Consider the following 16,808-nt stretch of genomic DNA (forward strand, 5'->3'; position numbering starts at 1 on the left):
GTGTGTTAGGATTGATGATGGGATGAAATTTCATGTTCGGGTCATCGAAATCCGAGCCACGGATCACCCGGTATGACTAAAACATATTTTTAAACAGATTAAAGCTACAAGTTGATTTATGGCTGTAAGTCACGACTTGGTGGCTGTTCTTGGGGTGTCCTTGAGCACACTAATTTTTCGGGTGGATTGGTTAGGCGAAGATATATATAAGACTCGCCGAAAACTGATTCCCGGGGCTCAAGTTATGACCCGATGAACTTTTAATTAAAACTTATGGTTATTAGTTATGAATTATGATATAAATGATGAATTTCATTATTAATAAATTACTTATGATATAAAAAGTAATTATTTTAATTTAATACTTATGATATATATATTTATTATATCATTTATTAACTAACTATGATTTAATTAAACTTTTAATTAAACTTATAATTAATAATACTTTTATTATTAATGGAAACTAATTATGATAAGTATTAAACTTATGTTATGAGAATATTATTATAAGACTTATAATAAGGATTAAATAATTATTTAATTATTATAAGGCTTAGTTATTATTTAATTATTAAATACTTATGATTTAATAATTATAATTAGAAACTTATGATATGATTAATAATACATTATTAATTAATAATACTTATGATATGATAAAAATTTATTATTAATTAATAATACTTATATTATGACTAATATTTAATTAATTAATTAAATACTTATGTTATATTAATTATATCATTTAAACTTATGTTAACTTTAATAATTCATTTTAATTTAATTAAACTTATGTTATGACATAATTATACATATATGACTTTTATTAACATTATAACCTATATTATTAATATAACTTATACTTTTAAAATTAATGTTGACTATGTTTGACCAAGGTTGACTTTTGAGTTGACTTTCGGTTGACTTTGACTTTCAGTTGACTTTGTTGAATTTTTAAATATAGAAACTTTCCTAACTTAATAACTTTCCAAAAATAGAAACTTTCTAAATATAGAAACTTTCCAAAAATAGAAACTTTCCAAAAATAGAAACTTTCTAAATATAGAAACTTTCCAAAAATAGAAACTTTCTAAAAATAAAAACTTTCCAAAAATGGAAACCTGCTAAAAATAGAAACTTTCTAAAAATAGAAAGTGTGTGTCCGTACGCTTTTTCAATCAAACCGATGCATGTTGAGTGTTGTTCTATGTCTACTTGTAACATGTACAATAGCTATCATACTAAGACTTGACCTAAGTTAGTTATTTATATCGACCTGCTTTATTTATAGGTCGGCGTTGTGATCATTTCTGATCACTTTACTTCTTTTGTTGTTTGCATATTTGTGTGGTTACTTCGTTTGCCATTAAGGTGAGTTATAGTCCCGTTTTTCATACTTTTTAAAGTATATTTTTGGGATGTGATTACATGCATTTTATTTTACATTTAGACACAAGTGGCAATTAAATTTAAATTATTCATTATGAGTTGAATAAAAATATTCCCTAGTCTGGTAACTGTAATCACTGGTTTCTATTGGTGAACGCGAATCCTACAGATAGATCTATCGGGTTTGACAACCCCATTTTGAGCTAGTCGCGCTAGCAATTTATAATCGGAATGTTTAGTACTTCGTATTTTGTTGAAGATACACTTGTTCAGTGTATATTATTATTGTGTTTGGCAAGGGTAATTAAAGGGTTAAGTGGTTACCAGGTGGCTCATTGATAATGGAATAATGTTTAATGTTTTCTAACATTTTAAATCTTGTGGTCTAAAGTTTATTCAATTATTTAAACCTATAATTCACTCAACATTTTTGTTGACAGTTTACTCGCATGTTTTCACTGGTACTTTAGTTTGTTTAATGCTTCCACTGTGTTAGAAGAGTCTGCATGCATTTAGGCAGATTTTATTAAACAATTATGAAACTTTGAACTTGCATTCTATTTTGGAATAATTTAAACTTGTGGGTTTTGTTGACAATGTTTTATGTCAACTTTGGTATTTAATATGTTGGGTTACTTAAACTATATATTTTTGGTATATTTCCTTTTTGGAAAACTTTGAAATAAAAGAATGCAATGTTATTTATTAAATTCATTTAAGTTCGATTAAGCTGTGGGACCAAGTGATGGAGCCGTTAAGTACTTTGACAGGGCCACCACAGTTGGTATCAGAGCTCTGGTTGTAAGGAACTAGGCGGTCTTAATGTGGTCAACTCGAGGTCTTTAGGGTGCATTAGAGTCTAGTCTACAGCCTGACCCTTTTGCTATAACATTATTATGCATTTTATTTCGTATGAGAAATATCGTAAGCATTTATTTCTATGTTGTATGTGGTTTATGGTTTTACTATTTGCAGATGTCGACTTCGAGCAACAATTCCGTTCCTGCTTCTGCTCCTTCGTCTGCTGCTAGACGCCGTACTCATCAGCCTTTGTTCGATGATCCTGTTGACCAATACATGGCTACCATCACTCGCATGACTAGAGCATACTTGAATGAGACGCGTATAAATGCTCTCAGCGACTGTATGTGGGTCTTGCCGCATAACGAGGTGATGGATGAGATTAGAGCTAGTATGGATTTGTTTACCAATTTTAAGCATAATGTTGGGTTCGAGACCCGGAAGCGTAACCGTGAGGTGGACGCTAAGTTCTAGGCTCTTGAGAGCATAGTTCATGGTCTGAAGTCAGAGTTGGAGGAGGTAAAGGGAAAGTTGAGGAAGTATGAGACTCCTGACGAGCCTCATACCGGTCCAGCTTATCACACCCGCTCTAAGCAGATGTGATATGATGATTCATGATTGATTATTTATTTCATAAAACTTAATGTCCTTTTATACATACATTTTTGGGTGATGTATGGCGTTTTGCCGAGGATTTTATTAAGGATTTTGTTATGGGATATTTTTCATTTATGTATGGATGGTTATTTCTTTATGACATCTGTTATAATTATCATATTTTATTTCTGATGTTGTGACTCTTGGTATGTTATATTATTTGTAATATAGATCATGTATGTTAGGTGCTATGTATGTTGTATGATTTTTATCATAAAGTATGTATTCATGTGGTGGCTATTTCTATAACTATCATAACTATCATGTTATTACTCCTAGTGTTTATTGACTATTATTTTAATGGTTAATCTTTTCGTGTTCGATCTATTCCTTTATAACACTGGTATTATTCTTAGTACTAACGGTTGTGTTATTCTGTTTTGAAGATCATGCCTCCCCGCGAGTTCAACGAAGCCCGTATGCAACGTCTTATCTCCATATATATATATATATATATATATATATATATATATATATATATATATATATATATATATATATAAGGAATAGCAGCTGCTATGGCAGCTAATGTTAATGCTAATGCTAATAACAACAACCAGGTGGGATGTTCCCACAAGACGTTTATGGCAAGTCGTCCACAAGAATTTAGTGGCACTGAAGGACCCATTGGACTTACTCGTTGGTTTGAGAAGATTGAGTCTATTTTTAGGGTTAGCCGAGTCTGAGAGGAGGATAAGGTTAGTTTCGCAAGCTGCACTCTTAAAGATAGTGCATTAACTTGGTGGAACAACTTGGTGAATAGTTTGGGTAATGATGTGGCGTATGGTTTGACTTGGAATAATTTTAAAGAAAGAATGATCACCCGTTATTGTCCCTGGGGTGAACTTAAGAAGTTAGAAGCTGAGTTTAAGAACTTGAAAATGAAGGGCACCGAGTTAGATGCCTATGAACAAAGGTTCTTTGAATTGACATTGTTGTGTCCAAATGTTTATGCTGATGAGAATCTTAAGATTGAAGCTTATATTGATGGGTTATCTGAGAAAATTGAGCATGGGGTTGAGTCTAGTGAGCCCCAGACTATTGAAGCTGCTATGTCTATGGCGCATAAGCTTAATGATAAGATTCTGAGGAGAAGTAAGGCAGCTGTGACTGATGCCAGTGAGGAAGTTGTTAAGAAGGCTGATAATGGGAAAAGGAACTGGGATAACAACCGCAACCAGAACCAAAATCAGCAGAAGAAACAAGATACTTCTGGTTCTAATAACCATAATCAGCGTGTTTGTCCTCGATGTTATAAGGCTCATTATGGTTATTGTACGGTTACTTGTAAGAGGTGTTCCAAGCAGGGACACATTGCTAAAGATTGTACGGTGCTTATGCCGGGTTCTGCTACTCCTGCTGCAGGTGGTAGTAATAATGCTGGTAATAATGGTGGTAATGGTAATGGTAATGGGAAGCCAAGAAATGGTGGTAATCAGAGAGTTTGTTATGAATCCGGTAAGCTGGGGCATTTCCGTGATGCCTGCGCTAACAAGAAGACTACTGAGAATGCTCGTGGAAGAGCATTCAACATTAATGTCAGGGATGCTGAGGAAGATCCTAAAATTGTTATGGGTACGTTCTCGGTCAACGATTTATCAGTTTATGTACTATTTGATTCGGGGGCTGATTTGAGTTTTGTGTCGAGTAAGTTGAGTCCAAAAATCAAAACTCCATTAACTCCTCTAGACAATACTTATGTTGTAGAGATAGCTAATGGTAAAGTGCTCACTGCTAAGACTGTGTATCGTAAATGTAACATTAATCTAGCTGGTAGAGATTTTGAGGTAGATTTGATACCGATTGACCTAGGCAGTTTTGACGTTGTTATTGGTATGGATTGGTTGTCTGCGAATCATACTGAGATTGTGTGTTATGAGAAAGCTATTCATATTACTAATGTGGTTGGAGAGCCACTGATGGTTTTTGGGGATAAAAAATGCAGACAGTTAAACCTTATTAGCTGTTTGAAAGTTCATAAACATCTCCGCAAAGGCTGTCATGCTATTCTAGCCCATGTTGTTGATTCTGATAGAGAAGAGAAGAGCGTTGGTGATGTTTTTATTGTTAGAGATTTTCCAGAGGTATTTCCCGAAGATTTACCTGGCCTTTCGCCGCAACGCGCGATAGAATTTCAAATCGATCTTGTTCCCGGTGCTGCTCCTGTAGCACGTGATCCTTACCGACTTGCGCCTTTCGAACTTCAAGAATTGTCGAGTCAACTCCGTGAGTTTTTAGACGAAGGTTTTATTCATCCTAGTTCGTCCCCTTAGGGAGCTCCTATTCTATTCGTTAAGAAGAAAGATGGTTCGTTTCGTTTGTGCATTGATTATCGTGAATTAAACAAGCTTACTGTTAAAAACCGTTACCTTCTTCCAAGAATTGATGATCTGTTCGATCAGCTTCAAAGTTCTTTGTTTATTCTAAGATCGATCTTCGTTTCGGTTATCATCAACTACGTGTTAAAGAATCTGATGTTCCGAAAACTTCTTTTCGCACCCGTTATGTCACTTCGAATTCCTTGTTATGTTGTTCGGATTGACAAATGCACCTGCTGTGTTCATGGACCTCATGAACCATGTGTGTAGACCCTATCTGGACAAATTCATTATTGTTTTCATCGACGACATCCTTATTTATCCCAAGAGTGATGAAGAGCACGAAGAACATTTGAAGTTAGTGCTTGATCTGTTGAGGAAAGAAGAGTTGTACGCTAAGTTCTCTAAATGTGCTTTCTGGTTAAGAGAAGTTCAATTCCTTGGACATATTGTTAGTAAACAGGGAATAGAACTTGCCAAGATTGAGGCAATTGAAAAGTGGGAAATTCCGAAAACTCCTACTCAGGTTCGTAAGTTCCTAGGGTTGGCAGGTTACTATAGAAGGTTCATTCAAGATTTCTCTAGTATAGCGAAACCTCTGACTGCTCTAACGCACAAGGGGAAGAAGTATGAGTGGAAGGATGAACAAGAGACTGCTTTTCAAACTCTGAAGAAGAAGTTGACTACCGCTCTGATATTGTCACTACCTGAGGGTAATGATGATTTTGTCGTCTATTGTGATGGATCGCGTCAGGGCTTTGGTTGTGTTTTGATGCAACGAAAGAAAGTTATTGCGTACGCGTCACGTCATTTGAAGATTCACGAGCAGAATTATACAACCCATAATTTAGAGTTGGGAGCTGTTGTGTTTGCACTTAAGATTTGGAGACATTATCTCTATGGGGTCAAAAGTACAGTGTACACTGATCACAAAAGTCTTCAACATATTCTTGATCAAAAACAGTTGAATATGAGGCAGCGAAGATGGGTTGAGATGTTGAATGATTATGATTGCGAACTTTTATATCATCCAGGGAAAGCCAATGTTGTGGCCGATGCGTTAAGTCGTAAAGAGAGGGTTGAACCTCACAGATTTAGAGCTTTGAATATGACGATTCGAACAAACCTCGCAAGGCAGATTCTTGAGGCACAACAAGAAGCCTTAAAGGAGGAGAATTTTGTGAATGAGAAAGTCAGAGGCATGGCTAAGAAGTTTGAAGTACGAGCGGATGGTACTAGATACTTTGCGGGTTGTCTTTGGGTTCCGAAGTTTGGTGATCTGCGACAACTTGTTTTGGATGAAGGCTGATGTGGCTACTTATGTAGCTAAGTGTTTGACCTGTGCTAAGGTGTGACGCCCCGTACAAAACCATCGTGTACGATTCGTCAACAACATGATCTTTACACGGTCAAATACTACATGCTGTTTGAAAACCAGTTTTGCATTCATAAAAAGATAACTTTTACAAAAGATAACGTGACACAAAGGTCGTTACAAAGTCATTATTTGAAAATAACATAAGTTACGAATGCAAGATAAAAGTTTCATGATTGAGACATCTCTAAGTAATGCAGCGGAAATCTAACACAGCAGGTCCATAACAGCAAGTCTATAACACCAAGACAACAAGTTTAATAGCGGAAGCAACATCGTCTAAGCACCTGAGAAATACACGCTTAAAAGTCAACATGAATGTTGGTGAGCTATAGTTTGTAATAAGTAAAGTAATGTAGACCACGAGTTATCGTATTCAAAACTGTATGAAAAGTATATGCTTATCCGTGGGCACCCGGTAACTAACTTAACGTAATAGTAATACCCCTAAAAGTACACTTGGCGAGTGCGTATGTCCTCGAAGTATCAAACACCCGTTAAATGCTAGCGCGACTAGCCCGAGTGGGGATGTCAAACCCTATGGATCCATATCTAATATTCGCGTTCACCGGTTCAAAAACCAATGATTAAACGTTACCGTGCTAAGGGGAATGTTTATGCAGGTATATAACCCACACATATATAAAGTTTAAGTACTCGTGTCTAGTATGTAAAACATAAAAAGCGCATGTATTCTCAGTCTCAAAAATAGTATAAGTAAAAAGGGAAGCTATAACTCACAGTGAATAAGCAGTAAAAGTCGATACGAAACGTATGCAGGTAGTAAGTCGCTCCGAAAGGTCGTCAACCTATGTCAAAGGTCACTAGGTCAGTATGTTGTCCCAAAAGGTTAAAAATGAATAAATTAAGTTTAAGTGTCATCATCGACATCATCATTATCATCATCATTCATCAATAGTAAGGTAAGTTTAACAAGAATAGAGATCAAAACAAAAGGCTGACTTCGGACAGCTGTTACGACCCCTATACAAATCGAAAAGATGCGTAGTCAGTGGCTATGGCTCCGTATGTGAGTCCTCTAACCTCTGAACAATTTTCAGAACCTAACTTGTCTTCATTTGACCGTGGCGATGGTTTAAGTGCGAGTAGGTCAGAAATTTCAGCACAACGTTACAAGGGCGTAGTGACTTTCGGAAGGCCATAAATCCTAAACCGTATATCGGATTAAGTCGAGGCCTAAACGAAAAAGTCATCTACTCGAAACGAACTATCATAAAACTAGTTTTACAGAAGCCCAAGATCTTATCAGACCCCGAAAAAAGCAAACAAGTGCTCCGGTGAGGTTCTTGGTGCTTGATGCTAATCACGGATCTCATCCTTGATGCTTGTAAGCTTCAAGTGTACAACTCTTTGATTTTTTACATCACTTTGACCAAGGTTCAACCATCAACACACTACTAAAAGTAAAATCTATCATTCTACAAGTTTTGAACATCAAGATTGCCTCATTATTGCATGAATCCAATAAAGCTTCAACCTTTGTCCATTTTACACAAGTTCATGCATCTATATCATGTGTGATGATGAAGACTTGATATTTATCATCACAAAAGGGTTCCAAGTAAGTGAGATCTACAATAATGACTTTGATCTCAAGTATTAAGAAAACCCTAAGCTAGAAAGCTTGGATCTTTACAAGATTAATGAGACCATAAGCTAGAAAGCTAGGATCTTTAACAAAATAATGAAAGTAATGAGACCATAAGCTAAAAAGCTAAGATCTTTAACATAATAATGAAACCCTAAGCTAAAAAGCTTGAATCTTTAGTGTTCTTGAAGATCTTGAAGCATAAAGCTTTGATCTTTAAGATACATGAAGATTACAAACACAAATTTTAATCTTTATAACAAAATAACAAGATTAAAGCTAAAAAGATTTAGATCTACAAAATAAGTGAAGATTCAAAGCTAGAAAGCTTGAATCTTCCATGTTCTTGAAGGATTCAAACCCAAGTTTGAATCTACAAGATGTAATCAAGATCAAAAGCTAAAAAGTTTGATCCCTTTGATGATGATGATGTCGTAGGTGATGAAGGGAGAAGAAGAAGAAATAAATCAAAAACTTACACTTTTTAGAGTGAGAAAGACTAGAGAGAGAATTAGAGAGTAAGTGTGTGTAAATTGAAAATGTGATCAAGTGTGAAATGAGTGAAATAAGGCTTGTATTTAAAGGTGGTGAGGTGAGGGTGGGGTGGTGATGGCCGTGGGTTAGTGGGGGGGGGGGGGGACAAGGGGGACAACTTTTTGTTTTTTGGTTAATGGTTGTCTAATGTAGGTGCTTATGTTAGGATCCCATGCAACATTAAGGATAATGCTTAAGAAAAATGCTAGTATGTTCCCTCTAATAAATGGACATTTGTTTTTCATTAATATATTTCACTAACTTATTTAAATTGGACTAATTAAATAGTTCACTAGCTAGTGTAGGGTGGGCTAAAGTCCAACAAGGTAGAAAGTCCAACAAAACTAAGTAGTGTGCTCTAGTAAATTACTAAACGTAATTAAGCATCCAAAAACCCAAGTAATTGTTATTATAAAATAACAATTAGTATTTCATAGTCGTAATATTCCGGTTACGACAAAAGTTAAACGTGTACACAGTACGCAGTTCGTTCAAAACGTCAAGTGACACTAACGGTCATAAAGGCTTCCGGGGTTCAAGTTAAATAACCTACGTACTTAAAGGAAAATGTTAATATATAAATGAAAGTAATCCACATGTAGAAAGTTCCCAGAGCATAATATAGCTCAGTACGCACAAATACGCAGTTTCGTGAAAAGCACAAAGCACAAAAGCAAGTTGAAAAAGTCGGGTCGTTACATTACCCACCTGTTAATGAAAATTTCATCCCAAAATTTTAAGCTGAGGTAGACGGTAGAGTTGTGAAGAGGTGAGGATACTTCTGTTTCATCTATCCTCTCGCTCTCAAGTAAACTCAGGTCCTCGTTTTGCATTCCATCGGACTCGGACGATCGGAATCTTGTTGCGTTTCAAGGTTTTGACCTCACGGTCCATAATTTCGACAGGTTCTTCCACGAAATAGAGTTTGTCGTCAATCTTAAGCTCCTCGAGAGGTATGACGAGTTCTGGTTCAGCAAGACATTTCTTCAGATTCGATACGTGAAAAGTGGGATGAACTGCTCTCAATTGAGTCGGAAGATCCAAACGGTAAGCAACAGGTCCAACACGCTTCAAAACTTCAAAGGGACCAATATATCACAGATTCAACTTCCCACGCTTTTTGAACGGATTACACCTTTCCAAGGTGTGACTTTTAACATAACGCGGTCGCCGATTTGAAATTCACGATCTCTACGTTTAAGGTCGGCATAGCTCTTCTGACGATCATGGGCCGTCTTGAGCCTTGCTTGAATTTGGACAATCTTCTCGGTGGTTTCATGGACGAGTTCGGGACCGGTGAGTTGCTTTTCACCTACCTCGGTCCAACAAATAGGAGAACGACACTTGCGGCCATACAACGCTTCAAAAGGTGCGACATTAATGCTTGCATGATAGCTATTGTTGTAAGAGAATTCGGCTAGCGGTAAATGCTTCTCCCAAGTTTTTCCGAAATCTATAACACAAGCACGCAGCATGTCCTCTAAAGTCTGAATCGTGCATTCGCTCTGTCCGTCGGTCTGTGGGTGATATGCGGTACTCATGTCAAGACGTGTTCCCAAGGCTTCTTGTAAAGAACGCCAAAACCTAGAAGCAAAACGGGTATTGCGATCTGAGATAATCGATAAGGGTACACCGTGTCGAGATACAACTTCCTTTATGTATAATTGTACCAGTTTCTCCATCGTATCAGTTTCCTTCATGGCTAGAAAGTGAGCAGATTTGGTAAGACGGTCAACGATAACCCAGATGGTATCATAACCTCCTACCGTCTTCGGTAGCTTCGTGATGAAATCCATTGTTATTCCTTCCTACTTCCATTGCGGGATTTCGGGTTGTTGGAGTAATCCAGACGGCTTCTGATGTTCGGATTTGATCTTGGAACAAATCAAACACTTTCCAACATAAGCTGCAACATCCCTTTTGAGGTTCATCCACCAATATTGAACCTTGAGGTCGTGGTACATCTTACCAGCTCCTGGATGAATCGAATACCTTGACTTGTGGGCTTCGTCTAGAATAAGGCTCCGTAAATCCCCATAACTAGGCACCCAAATTCTTTCGGCAAAATATCGGAGTCCAGTCTCCTTGACCTCAAATCGAGAAACGAGAATGTTCAAGTGCTCTTGAGAAATATTCTCCTCCTTGAGAGCCTCTTCTAGAGCTACGCGGATCTGGTTATTGAGATTCGTCTGAATGGTGATGTTCAAGGTACGGACACGAAGTGGTACCATTCTCTCCTTTCGGCTCAAGGCATCGGCTACAACATTTGCCTTGCCAGGGTGGTAACGAAGTTCACAATCATAGTCATTCAACGTCTCAATCCATCGACGCTATCTCATATTCAGCTGCCTCTGGTCGAATATGTATTGGAGGCTTTTGTGATCGGTGAAGATAGTACTCTTGGTTCCATAAAGAGAGTGTCTCCACAGTTTGAGTGCGAATACAACAGCTCCAAGTTTAAGATCGTGAGTAGTGTAGTTTCGCTCGTGAATCTTCAGTTGTCCGGAGGCGTAAGCAATAACCTTCTTCCGTTGCATCAATACACAACCAAATCCATGTTTCGAGGCGTCGAGTTACACAACGAAGTCGTCACTGCCTTCGGGAAGTGATAAGATAGGTGCGGAGGTCAACTTCTGCTTTAGGGTTTGAAATGCTGACTCTTGCTCGGCTTCTCAAACGAACTTCTTCCCCTTATGAGTTAATGCAGTCAAAGGACGAGCAATCAGAGAAAAATCTTCAATGAATCTTCGGTAATAACCGGCGAGACCTAGAAATTGGCGGATATGAGTCGGAGTAGTGGGGGTTTCCCACTTACTGATAGCTTCGATTTTTGCGGGATCGACTTTGATACCCTGATCGCTCACGATATGACCAAGAAATTGAACTTCCTTCAACCAAAATTCGTACTTGGAGAATTTGGCATAAAGTTGCTCTTGTCTCAAGAGTTCTAACATGAGTCGAAAATGTTGCTCATGTTCTTCTTCGCTTTTGGAATAGATGAGGATATCATCTATGAAGACGATAACGAACTTGTCCAGATATGGCTTGCATACACGATTCATGAGATCCATAAACACGGCAGGAGCGTTGGTTAAACCGAATGGCATCACCAGAAACTCATAATGGCCATAACGGGTTCTGAATGCAGTCTTCATCACATCGCTCTCCTTCACCCTCAACTGGTGATAACCTAATCATAAATCAATCTTGGAGTAAACACTGGATCCTTGCAGCTGATCGAAAAGATCGTCAATTCTAGGAAGTGGATATCGATTCTTGATCTTCAAATTGTTCAGTTCACGATAATCGATACACATGCGGAAAGATCCGTCCTTCTTCTTCATGAACAAAATAGGTGCGCCCCAAGGCGGTGAACTCGGTCGGATAAATCCACGGTCTAGTAGTTCCTGCAGTTGACTCTGCAACTCTTGCATTTCAGAAGATGCTAGTCGGTAAGGTGTGCGGGCTACAGGTGCAGCTCCTGGTACTAGATCGATCTTAAATTCCACTGATCTCGACGGTGGTAATCCAGGTAATTCTTCTGGAAAGACGTCGGGAAATTCATTCACAATTCGCACATCCTCCACGCTTTTCTCTTCAACTTCTAGCTTCTTCACATGCGCCAAAACAGCAAAACGTCCCTTCTTCATAACCTTTTGTGCCTTCAAGCAACTAATAAGGTTCAACTTCGGACTACATCTATCTCCGTAAATAATTAGAGGCTCACCATCTTCGCGTGGTATACGGTGAATCTTCTCACCACAGATAGCTTCGGATCTTACCTTGGACAACCAGTTCATACCGACAATCACATCAAAGCTTCCCAAATTGATGGGTATTAATTCAATCTCGAAATCTACACCAGCTAAGTTTATTATACCTCCTCGGCCAATTTGGTCAACTTTCTCAAGTTTTCCATTGGCCACCTCAACAAGCATACTCTCCTCCAAAGGTACTAACGACCAATCTATCTTAGAGCAAAACTGTCTATCTACATAACTCTTATCGGCACCAGTATCAAACAAGATAGAAGCTAATAGATTGTTGATAGTGAATGTACCTGTGACCAAGCCAGGATCCTCACGGGCATCTCGGGTGTTCATGTTGAAGACTCTTCCACGTGCTGGTCCGCCATCCTTCTTCTTGTTCGGACATTCGTTTTTGAAGTGGCCCTGCTGGCCGCACTCAAAGGACTTCCTGGGTCCAATCGGGTTTTTCCTCACAGCTAGGGCGGTGATCTTACAATCCTTGCCGATGTGTCCAGTCCTCTTACACTTTTCAGAAACCACGTTGCAGTACCCAGTACGATGCTTATAGCATCTCTTGCACTGAGGAAGGGTACCCTTATAGTTAGGGTTCGAGCTAGGGTTCGGGTTCGGGTTCCTCCAATCGTTGTTCCCTTTGAAATTCTCATACCTCTTAGTCAGGTTCTGGTCAAAACCTTTTCCCTTGCTTCCGTCCCACTTACGCTTCCCATTACTAGCTCCCGATTCTGATTTCGCCTTTTCTGGCTCTTGACGGGTAATTTGGTTCATCAGGGTGTGCGCCATACGCATAGCTTCTGGGACATTCGCTGGTTTCGATGAAGTGACATTTCCTTGAATGTCCTTGGGAAGTCCCCACAAATATCGTTCAATTTGCTTAAATTCAGGAGTGACCATCATGGGGCACATCAAAGCTAACTCCTAGTACCTTCGGTTATAGCCATCAAGATCAGTCCCTACAACTTTCAGTTCCCAAAACTCCGCTTCCATCTTATGAATTTCGGTTTGGGGGCAATACTCCTTGATCATAGCACTCTTAAACTCCTCCCATGGTGTAGCATAAGTCTTGTCAATTCCCTTGGCCTGGGCGAGTGCGTTCCTCCAAGTTAAAGCGCCATCCGACAAAGTGCAGGATGCGAACTTAGTCTTATTCCCCTCGGAGCAGTTACTCACACGGAACACAGATTCCAACTTCTTAAACCATCTCGTCAGCCCAACTGGCCCTTCAGTACCACTGAAATTGTGGGGCTTGCAACTCTGGAATTCCTTATAGGGACACCCGTTCTGAACAGCTGGGTTGGCCGGTGGAGCTGGAGCAGGGTTGGCATTCGCCATAGCTGTGCTACTCGAGCAGCTATCTTCTCCTCAATCTGAGCTGTTGTGGGCAAGTCCCTTGGAACTCTTCTGTTCACCATTGATCTTCTAAACAAAATTTTTGACTTAAGTCAAAATTCCGCATTCAACAATTCATAATGCTATAGCATAAGGTAATCAACCGGGAAACATCACAATACACGCTAACTAAGTATGGCTAGCTAGTTACAGATAGCACAAAAACCATCAGGTAATAACCTAAATAGAACACCGTATAATAATTAAACAACATTAAGTTCCATTCATTAATAAGAAAGTTGCATACATAAGGTTCGTACAATACATGAGTAAAACATGAAACTACCAACAAGAATACATAACGAAATCTAATACAATAGCCCTATGGTGATGGAGGGTAAATGATGTCCATCAGGTGGGACATCTGATCCTTGAGTTCAGTCACCCGAGCATGGAGGGCATGCACTTCCCTCGTCAGTTCCTCGACGACAGGGGATGCTGGTGGGGCAGGTGGTACAGGTGGTGCGGATGGTGCGGATGGTGCGGGTGGTGTAGTTGGTGCTGATGCAGACGGCACAGTGCGGGTGGTCTTACGCACGAATGGATCGGCGGGATACGGTATGACCCTCGTACGGGCTGTGACTCTAACCAACTGTCCATGTGCATCCACGAACGGTCTACCTCCATTAATTCCTGGGATAATGGTACCATCGAAACGATACTGCTTCTTCGGCGGGGTAGAGGGCGGCTGCACGGGCTCCTCCTCAGGGTCCTCCTCAGGATCCTCCTCGGGATCCTCCTCGCTGGAGTCGTCGGATGATGAATCGTCTGAATCATCTGAAGGTGGATCTGCCCGGCCGGTGGTCATAAGTCGATATCTGCCTGGTGGAATCGGTACAACACGTCCATCAGCGGTGCGTCTAGCCCAATGTCCATGCTCGTTACAGAAAGGACCGTCTCCATTTCCCCCAGGAACTACAGCATCGTCGGAATGGTGATGTGGCTCCGGGAGTCTAGGGCTGGGTGGTGCTGGAATCATCTCGGGATCCTCGTCTATATCTGAGATGTCCATCAGGTCAAGCACGAGTCCACTAGAAAGTGAATTGCCAGAGTCGTTGAAGGGTAGCGGTGAATCAGCAACAATCGTAGGCGAGGCAACAGTCGTCTCTGAGTCACTCTCAAAGTCAAAGGTCATGGGCAGTATGTCTGTCATCTGAATAAGGAAAAATAACTTTTTCCATGTCATTAAGGCATATAGCAAGCACGTAATCAGGCATTATAGCAACCTAGATCGTCTACCGCAGTACATAGCATGGCAACAACAGTACTAAGCAATGTAACATGCAATCAAAAGCAGACAGTAGCATGCAGTAATGAGGATAAGCAATAGCATACAGCAAGTTCACATAGCAGTAAAGGTAAGCAGTAGCATGCAGCAAGATCATACGGCAGTATAAGTAAGCAGTTACATGCAGCAGTAGTAAGCAGTAACAAGTAAACGAGCAAGTTGTAGATTAGTCCTATTAGTGAATCCTACTCGGTCTGGTCTAGACTCACTAATGCAACCTAATTCCCTACAACCAAGGCTCTGATACCAAATGTGATGCCCCGTACAAAACCATCGTGTACGATTCGTCAACAACAGGATCTTTACACGGTCAAATACTACATGCTGTTTGAAAACCAGTTTTGCATTCATAAAAAGATAACTTTTACAAAACATAACGTGACACAAAGGTCGTTACAAAGTCATTATTTGAAAATAACATAAGTTACGAATGCAAGATAAAAGTTTCATGATTGAGACATCTCTAAGTAATGCAGCGTAAATCTAACACAGCAGGTCCAAAACAGCAAGTCTATAACACCAAGACAGCAAGTCTAATAGCGGAAGCAACATCGTCTAAGCACCTGAGAAATACACGCTTAAAAGTCAACATGAATGTTGGTGAGCTATAGTTTGTAATCAGTAAAGTAATGTAGACCACAAGTTATCGTATTCAAAACAGTATGAAAAGTATATGCTTATCCGTGGGCACCCGGTAACTAACTTAACGTAATAGTAATACCCCCTAAAAGTACACTTGGCGAGTGCGTATGTCCTCGAAGTATCAAACACCCGTTAAATGCTCGCGTGACTAGCCCGAGTGGGGATGTCAAATCCTATGGATCCATATCTAATATTCGCGTTCGCCGGTTCAAAAACCAATGATTAAACGTTACCGTGCTAAGGGGAATGTTTATGCCGTAATATAACCCACACATATATAAAGTTTAAGTACTCGTGTCTAGTATGTAAAACATAAAAAGCGCATGTATTCTCAGTCCCAAAAATAGTATAAGTAAAAAAGGAAAGCTATAACTCACAGTGAATAATCAGTAAAAGTCGATACGAAATGTATGCAGGTAGTAAGTCGCTCCGAAAGGTCGTCAACCTAAGTCAAAGGTCACTAGGTCAGTATGTTTTCCTAAAAGGTTAAAAGTGAATAAATTAAGGTTAAGTGTCATCATCGACATCATCATTATCATCATCATTCATCAATACTAAGGTAAGTTTAACAAGAATAGAGATCGAAACAAAAGGCTGATTTCAGATAGCTGTTACGACCTCTATACAAATCGAAAAGAAGCGTAGTCAGTGGCTATGGATCCGTACGTGAGACCTCTAACCACTGACCAATTTTCAAAACCTAACTCGTCTTTGTTTGACCGCGGAGACGGTTTGAGTGCGAGTAGGTCAGAAATTTCAGCACAGCGTTACAAGGGCGTAGTGACTTTCGGAAGGCCATAAATCCTAAACTGTATATTGGATTAAGTCGAGGCCTAAACGAAAATTCATCTAATTGAAACGAACTATCTGAAAATTAATTTTACAAAAGCCCAGGAGTCTGATCAGACCCTGAAAAATAGCAAACAAGTGCTCCGGTGAGGTTCTTGGTGCTTGATGCTCATCGCGGTTCTCATCCTTGATGCTTGTAAGCTTCAAGTGTACAACTCTTTGATGTTTTAGCATCACTTTGACCAAG

The sequence above is a fragment of the Rutidosis leptorrhynchoides genome, chromosome 8 (assembly GCF_046630445.1).
Source record: "Rutidosis leptorrhynchoides isolate AG116_Rl617_1_P2 chromosome 8, CSIRO_AGI_Rlap_v1, whole genome shotgun sequence".
Taxonomy (NCBI): Eukaryota; Viridiplantae; Streptophyta; class Magnoliopsida; order Asterales; family Asteraceae; genus Rutidosis; species Rutidosis leptorrhynchoides.